This window comes from Octodon degus, unplaced genomic scaffold (genome assembly GCF_000260255.1).
Source record: "Octodon degus isolate 3935 unplaced genomic scaffold, OctDeg1.0 scaffold00221, whole genome shotgun sequence".
Taxonomy (NCBI): Eukaryota; Metazoa; Chordata; class Mammalia; order Rodentia; family Octodontidae; genus Octodon; species Octodon degus.
Window position 1 is genome coordinate 3,690,848 of NW_004524797.1, and position 8,527 is coordinate 3,699,374.

Below are 8,527 nucleotides of genomic sequence, written 5' to 3' on the forward strand. Positions count from 1 at the left end.
CTGTAGTTCAGATGTTATTAATTCAAGGATTTGTTTTCTCATTTCCAATCTGATGTCTTCTATATCTTTCTGCAGCTGTTTCTTTATTTCAGAAGCTGCTGATTCATTGCTTTCAGCTGTGTGATTTCCCATTTTTTCTGTGTTAGTGTCCTCTGTACTTGTTACAGGTGGGCTTGGGTTCTGAGGTTGAATTTTGTTCCTTCTTGTCATTTTGTGTAGCACTGTCTTCTGACCTTTGTTGTAGATCTTTTCTGTAGTTATAACCTCCACACGTACTGAAGTTCAGGTGCAGCTCTACAAAGTTTGGACTTATCCAGTTGCATTTGGCTTGGGTCTGGCTGCTATGTTCAATCCTTCCCGCTGCTGCCCTTAAGGGTGAACCTGTTGTGCCCCTGTGGCGAGATGTTCTGCTCCTGGACTAGCTGGTTGGATCTATCCTCTACACTCTCCCCTGCAGGGAATGCAGCTGCAGGATTACACCTCAGGCGTGTATGCCAGGCCTGAGTTGTGCCGGACCTGGGCTAGGACTGGGTCCACTTTGCTCTTCTAAGCTCTCATCCCTTTCCATCATATCTTGGGTGGTGCACAGTTCAATCTTTTTGACATGAATTTTTACCTCATCACAAGAGAGGGTATGAAATATCAGTTTTGTAAATAGTATGAATCAAAATTAGAATCATACCAAGTTGGCAAAAATAACTTTCCTTGCAAAACATGGCATGTAAGTGTTTAGGAAGTACCTTGGTTTAGTCAGTGCCAAGGACCAGCTTGTTAGATTGCGCATTCCTAGGGGTCTTATTCTGGGCCTCCGCTTCATCCTGTCTCTCTAGCCATTTCACAAGACCTTAATTTGATAAGAAAGTATGGGTGGTTCTTAGTTCAAATAAATGCACTCAGGTGGCTTAAATGTTAATCCTGGAAGTAATTTCTACTCCCTGAAAAACAGCTCAGGGAAGCCTGTTGTGATGACATGTTAGACCCTGGAGATCAGGCAAAACTCTGTTGGTTATAGCTGGTGCTGTCTACAGCCTTGGATTCAAATGATCTCGTTTTTTGAGTTCTAAGCATCATAAAATTACACTTGATATGTGAAAACAGTATTTGATAAAGTAAAAAAATGATAATTGTGCAGTATAATTCCAACTATATCCAATAAAGTGGACATGTGTAATTTTTGCCTTTTAAAACTTATATTTCTTTCTTACTCCCATTATTTTTTCTTTTGCAAGTGGAAAGGGAAAGCTACTCTAGTTGCAAATATCTTCACAGAATGGTTTTAGAACGTCATTTCTCGAACAGTTTATAATTATTAAAGACCTAAAACCCAATAGATATTGTGAATTAGTAATTGTGTTGTCCTGATTTGTTTTTTGCTACATATGAGGTATGACTGAAAAATACTACATTTAAATTTAAAAAATTTAAGGAGCTGGGGAGATGGCTCAGTAGAATAAGCACTTGCCTGGCAAGCACAAGGGCCTGAGTTCAATCCCTGATTCTGCCACAAAGAAAAAGAAAAATTATTACAGAGAAAGACACATTGCCATTAATTCCCCTTCAAATATACTCCCCTTGCTTAGAGCACTTAATGCACCATTCTAACCACTTCTGAAGCAATTCTGGAGTCCTTTTTATTAATGTTTTCAGTTGTGCTGTTGTGAACCTATCTGAAGCATTTACTTTTCATGCCATTTGATGTTGGGTAAGAGCCAGAAGTTGTATGGTGTCAGAGCTAGTGAATAACATGGATCAAGACATACCATAATATTCTTACAAGCCCGCCTTTCTGTTGGATGCCTGTCAGTAGCAGCATTCACTGCATTTTATTTTTATTCACACCTTGTAAAGACACTCATGAAATGGGACTTCCAGAACTGCTCCAAAAAGCTGCAAGAATGACAGGATGTATGCTTGAACTAGGAGCTGTGTTCTCAGGAAAATTTAATGGCACTGTGTCAATGACTGTAATTTTTTTAAAATCAAATATTCACAGTACTTTTTGATTTCTCCTTGTATTTATGTATAAAATACAAGGAGAAATTGAAAAATAAGATAGGATGAAGAATAAACTGTAGATGGGAAAGTTTAGAAAAGATGGTAGTGAAATATCTTCTTGGAAGAACCTATATTATATGACCAAAATTTCCTATTAGAAGCCTTCATCTCTGGTTTTACCTTTAAGTGAGAATAAAAGTAAGTGAATCATCCTAAATAGAGCTAAAAGGCAAACAACAGAGAACCCAATAAGGAGTGCTTACAAATCAGTCTGAGAAATTCAGTGTCACAGAAGAAAGTTGGGTGGAAAAATGACTGTCTTGCAAAAAATTTTAGGTCCTCAGAAAGGGAAGACTTGGGATTTGCTTTGGAATTGTACTATAGGCTCTGGTGATTTGCACCAGCTTTCCTCTCATCTTTTTCAGTAAAATGGATGAAAAAATGTAGGAAAGGACAGCTACAGATCAGTAGATCTAGTGAATGTTCACATGTACTAAATGATTGATAAACTGCAAAATAAATGTAACATTGATCTATGACTTTGTCTTATCAAACTGGCAAAAATGAAAAAGAAGTAGAAAAGAATTCAGATATGTTATGTACATGTGCTAACTCCCCATGATGAATATAATCATTATGTACTACAAACATATACAAAAAATTTTAAAAAATTAAAGCTTTATCACAAGAAAAGAAAAAGAATATTCAGGTAGGCAACAGTTTAGGAAAATGCTATTTGTAGAAGTGTAAGTTGACTCTGCCATTCTTTATTTTTATAATGTTCTCTTACAAGTTTATTATAAATCAATTTCATAGGCCACAAGGAAATAAAAAGACTATGTACAACCTCACAGGAAACAGGCATTGAGGAAAGGAGGGTCAAGATGAGTCTAGGGTCTTGGTGGGCACATTCCCATGGGAGGGGGCCTTATAAGGGAAACAAGACAATCTGGTGAGACTCCACAAACAACAGCATAACAAACGAACAGGTCTGTGGCAACGTGGCTTGGCAAATCGGGCCCATGCTTCCATGGAGCTACTTCCGTAACTCTGGCCAAGGTCAAAGAAGGGCTCACCTACCTGGAGGGGGCATGCCCATAGGAGTCCCTCTTCCAGGAGGGTTCCCCATTGGGGGACCCATGGGTGGTCGCATGCCAGGAGGAGGGCCTATCATTCCTAGAGGCCCATAGGTGGGCCACCAGCTAGGAGGACCCCCACCACCAAGTGGTACTGGTTGGGGACCCCTGTAATACTAGCTGTGGCAGCAGCTGCACCAGTGCCTCTTCCTTGTGGGGTCATCACCTGTTGGGATGGCCCACCAACCCCACAGACTGGCCCAGAAAATCCTGCAGGAGCCTGTGGCATGGGAACCCAGGTGGGATTCCTCTATCCACAGTCCGGCTGATTCCTGGGCCCCCAGCAGCTCCAGCAAGTGGCACTCAGGCAATGCCAGTATCTTTGGGAGGAGGTGCTTCCACTGTCAAGAGAGACCAAGTTCTCCCCTTGCAGCAGCACCAGACCAAGGACTCATTTCTCTTCCCTTTCTGTTTGCTTAGAGTTCTTTGGCTTGCTCTTCCTGAATTCACCACAGTCACAGAGGATTGAGCTCATATACTTACGAAAGCCTGGAAGGTACTGATGAAGATCCAGCTGTCTTGCAGGACATGCCTCATCCCGTAATTAATATGCTGCATCTTGCTGCTCTTGCCCACTGCCATGGTGGCAGTTCTGGAGGTTCAGGTATGCACTGGATTTGCCTGTTTAGAGGCCTACACAGAGCCAGGAGCCCATTTCCCTGATTCTGCCACTCTGAGGGACATTTTAGCCTCATTTAACATGAATCTCTTTTATTTTTTATTTTGTCTTTTTGAGACAGGGACTCTATGCAGTTCAGACTGACCTAGAGCTCACTTTGTAGACCAAGCTGGTCTTGGACTCTCAGTGATCCTTCTGCCTCAGCCTCTTGAGTGCTGGGATTATAGGTATGCTCCTCATTGCCCAGTAACATGAACTTCATCTAATCTATGAATTCCACAAGCAAATTAAAAATAAGTGTAAAGTCAGATGAATAAATGTTATGGCATATATAAGAGGGAAAAATAGTTGCTTGTTAATTTAATTTACTCATTGTTATCCTTGTCATTTATCCTTATCATTTATTCCCCAGGGCACTGCACTAAGCAAAGGTAATATTCCACTTATGAGATCAGTAGATTAAAATATTACAGCACAGAAGGTGTCTTAGTTAACTCTTTGTTGGCATGACCAAAACAGCTGAGACCAACATATTATTTTTAATTTTTTTTCAAAATTTTATTGATAAACAGATAGCAATGAGACAGTTTCAAATCAAATCGGAAGTACAGATTCAACAAATAACACACTGCATATATTCTTCTTAGTGGTTAATTGCTGTACAAGATGCGGACTTGAGATCCTATTTACAAACACCATTAGAACAAATCATTCTATTCATTGAGAGAATGCAACTATATAACAGGTACAAAATGGACATTCATCTGTATACCCCAATTTTTGTAAGTTCTGTTATTGAATATTATAGGTGTGTAAACTCAGCAAAATATTCTAAAAGAATCCAGTAGCCCATAATAGCATTGGGTCTTCTGTTTAACTGGCAATGTCAGAAATTATTGACCTGAGTCCCCCACAGCTCAACATAACAACATGACTTTACTTCCTATATTTCGTCTTCATACTTTTCTACTGGATGCTTAAGACCAAGGTAAAGCAGGACCTATGCAACAAGAGTTGTAGCTTTTTGGTCTGAGAAGGTCAGTGAAATGCCCTCAGGATTTATCCCGAGATCCTGTACCTCAGATTGTAGAACCTTTGTCAGTGCAGCCATGCAGATGAGTCATGGCCATTGCTTGGCCAATGTGCTCTCTGTGAAAGCCTGAGAGAGTGGAGACCAACATTTTAAAAAGGGAAGTTTCACTTGCCTGGAGGTTCAGAGATTCATGAGCGACAGGCTCCAGCGCAGACTCATCAGGGTGGAAGGGTGTGTTAGAACAGAGCTGCTCAGTGCATAACAGCTAGAAACAGCACAGGAAAGAGCAGCAGCCAGAGATGCCCTCTAAAGCCCGCCCCAGCTACCTACCTACCTCCTCACCAGGACGTATGTCGTAACAGTCCATCAGCTGTGAATGTCAGCTGATGAATCCATGGATGAGTATTGTGTCCCCATGATCCAATCATCTCTCTTTATCTGATGAAGATGGTTTATGTAATGTCAGAGGTCATACAGATAAATACTAACAATGTTTAAATACAGTCTCAGTCTCACCTCTATCAACTGAAGAAATACATTTAATAGTAGAAGTAAATGTTTATAATATATCACTATGTGAAAAGAAGTCAGGCCATACACAGGTCTGTTCAAATTTTTGGTTTGTTATGTTTTGTGGCTAGATGTTCCCCCAGAGCCTCTACTTGCCCTGGGGCAGGCAGCCTGCACATGATACAAGGAAGGGAAAGAGCCTTGCTCTTGCTGCTCCTGCCTTTTGCTGTTGTCATGTTTGCTGTTTTCCATCTGTATGAACTGCTGCCCTCTGCCATGTGCCCCCTTGCCTTGAAGCCAGTTGATTATGGACTGAAACCCCCACTAACTGTGAGCTAAATAAACCTCTTCTTCCTTGACTGTGGATGTCATGTATTTTGTCCCAGTAACAAGAGAAAAGTAAATAAGACACCATTTTACTGATACTGTTGTTGTTACATTTTCTAAGAATTAGTCTATTTCATTTATCATTGTCAAATTAGTTGGCATAAAGTTGTAAACAAAACCCCTTTATATTTGAACATTTCTAGAAACTTTAGTTGATTTTATTTTTAAATTTCTTTTTCTTGTCATTTTTCTTAGTCTGAAAGGGCATTAATTTTATTAGGCCTTTTGAAGAACCACTTTTTTGCTTTGCTAATTATTTCATATTTGTGTTTTATTCATTAATTTCAGATTCATCTTTATTGCTTTCTCTTTTCTATTTTCTTTCAGTTTAACTGCTTAGAACGAGGCTGGAATTATTGATATTTAGTTTTTTTCTTCGTTTCCTAATATGTATTTTTAAGACCATACATGTCCTTCTAAGTGTGGCTTTTGTCATTCATCTACAAAAATGGCTAAGTCCTTTTAAAAATACTTTGGTCATTTGAAATATTTTTCATTTTTATCATTGTCTTTGAGTTATGGGGCAGATTTTAAATTGTTTTCTGTTTTGGATTACTACCTAATTGCACTGTGATTAGTGAAGAAACAGATTGTATTATTTAAATCCTTTGAAATTTGTTGCAACTTGACTTTTGGTTGAGATTTTGGTTAATTTAGTAAGTGTTTTGTGGTACTTGAAAAGTGTTTATTTGATACTACTTGATTGTAGGCACATTGTTTTGTATCTGTTCATCAGGTATTCATTTACTTATTTATTTATGGCTGGTTCAGCCCACCCTGGGGGCAGGGCTGGCATGGCATGCGGTGGCAGGGATTGAACCGTAGTCCCTGAGTACTTGCTTAAGGTTGCCTAAGCAGGTGATTTAGACTGCTGAACTATCTCGCCAGCCCTTATCAGGTAAGTTTTAAAATCTTGTTCAAAACCATGTTCTTAGCTTTTTTTTTTTTTTTTTTTTTTTCTGGGGATTGAACTCAGGTCCTTGTGCTTGCCAGGGAAGCACTTATTCTACTGAGCCATCTCCCCAGCCCCTTTGTTTTCATTTTTATCACTTATTCAGAGATGATGGTAAAATGGTCAACCATGACACAATTTCTGTATTACTTATTCTGCCGTTTTTTTTTTTTTTTTTTTTTTCACTACCGGCTTCCCCTTTAATAAAACATGGAAGGTTATGTGACAGGAAAAGGGGGAGTGAATATGACCATTTACAACCACAAAAAACCTCTGTACATGTCTAGCGCCTGGCAGAGGGAAGACAGGCGGGGACACAGCAGCAGCCGGTCAGCCTTATTTGTAGAGGATATCGTAGTGTCCTGGCCGGTAGAGAAGGTAGACCTTGGGCTCAGAGCCCTCAGGGAAGACGTGTGGGTTGGTGGTGCCGCCCTCACCGCGGTCCATGTACTCCACCTGGATGGACACGCTGAGGGCCTGGGCCAGCGTGATAATGTGGATATGGTCACTCTCCTTGCACATGGGCTCCACTTCCTGCTGACAGAACTCTTTGACAGTCCACCCACCCTCGATGAAGTGCTCGAAGAACTTGCTCTCACGCTGCAGGTAGCCCGAGGTGAGGAGCCGCAGGTACACCACCAGGTAGTCCGAAGTGCTCTGGTCATTGAAGGAGGCCAGCAGGTCGGCTACAGAAGTCTGCTTCTCCACCTGCTCAATCAGGTCCATGAACGTATTGTGGAAATCCTCAATGGTGAACTCAGTGAAGCCCTGGGACACCAAGTCCTCTTTGCTCTTGGCAGACACAGCCTTGAACCGCTGTAACTCCTTGCTGTCATCCAGCAGCGCCTCCAAGTGGGAGAATCCAAAAGCTCGGTAGAAGCAGTTTCCATCAGGCCTGGTCTTTCGGATGTATGAGTACTTTTTGTGGAGGTCCTTGATCTTCTGTTGGTAGATGTTGTCGTCCTCAGCATACTCCTTGTACAGGACTGAGAGCTCCAGCCGCTCTGACACCAGAGGGTTCTGCACAGCAATCTCTTGCTGAATTCGGTCCTGCTGAGCCATGATAGCTTCATCGTAAGCCAGACAGTTAACACCTTCGTAAGACAGTTAAGCTGCCCAGCGGCTCCTGCTTCTGCTGCTGAGGTTCCTCCGCCGCCATCTTTAAACAGCCTCTGCCGTTTTTTTTTTTTTTCTTCTGTATTTTCTATTGTATTTTCCCTTCAAGTTTTCTCTTCCATCTTACAATATGCTTGTAAATGCCTCTTGTCTTTAAAAGCTTGCTTGGTAATGTAGTGATGATCCACCAGCTGTCTTCTGGTTGGTGTCTGCATGGCCTATGTAATTTTCCCACCCTTCTACTCTCAAACTTACTTGTTCATGGTATATCTTCCGTCTAACTAAGTTGGTTATATTTTGATTTCTGTAGTAATGGGGGTTCAACTGAGGGCCTCACAGATGCCAAGTAAGTGCTAAGCAACATCCTCAACACTTTGTATTTTGTTTTAAGACAGAGCCTTGCTAGATTGTCCAAGTTGGCTTCAGCCTCCCTTAGTACTTGGGATCACAGGACAGTACTACCAAACTCCGTTTTCCATTAGCTCCTTAAGTCTTGAAAGTTAACAAATATTAACTTTCATGAACCAAACCCTGATTTGCTCACCTTTCTTCTATTTGTGATATCAAATTTTCATTATGGCTTAGTTCAAACCACCAGTTGTATGTTATATGGAGCTAGGGGGAGATGGATTACAGGTGTGTGCTGCCACATCCAGCTGAGTTGTTTAGGAGTCTTGTAGGATCATGGTTGATTTTATTTTTCATTTCTTTATTATATGTTTTTGGAAAAGCATGTTCATTGCTTACATTTATTAAAATTAACATATATTTAAATAAAT

The 8,527-nt window shown here is 40.7% G+C and overlaps 2 pseudogenes across 1 annotated transcript; both read right to left on the bottom strand.

The window, feature by feature from the left end:
- Window positions 1-3,067: 3,067 nt before the first annotated feature.
- Window positions 3,068-3,713, bottom strand: LOC101590300 (annotated as a pseudogene).
- A 3,102-nt stretch (window positions 3,714-6,815) lies between these two features.
- Window positions 6,816-7,791, bottom strand: LOC101579665 (annotated as a pseudogene). Its single transcript, XR_192855.3, has one exon. The product of XR_192855.3 is annotated as a ubiquitin thioesterase OTUB1 pseudogene (transcript).
- Window positions 7,792-8,527: the final 736 nt, after the last annotated feature.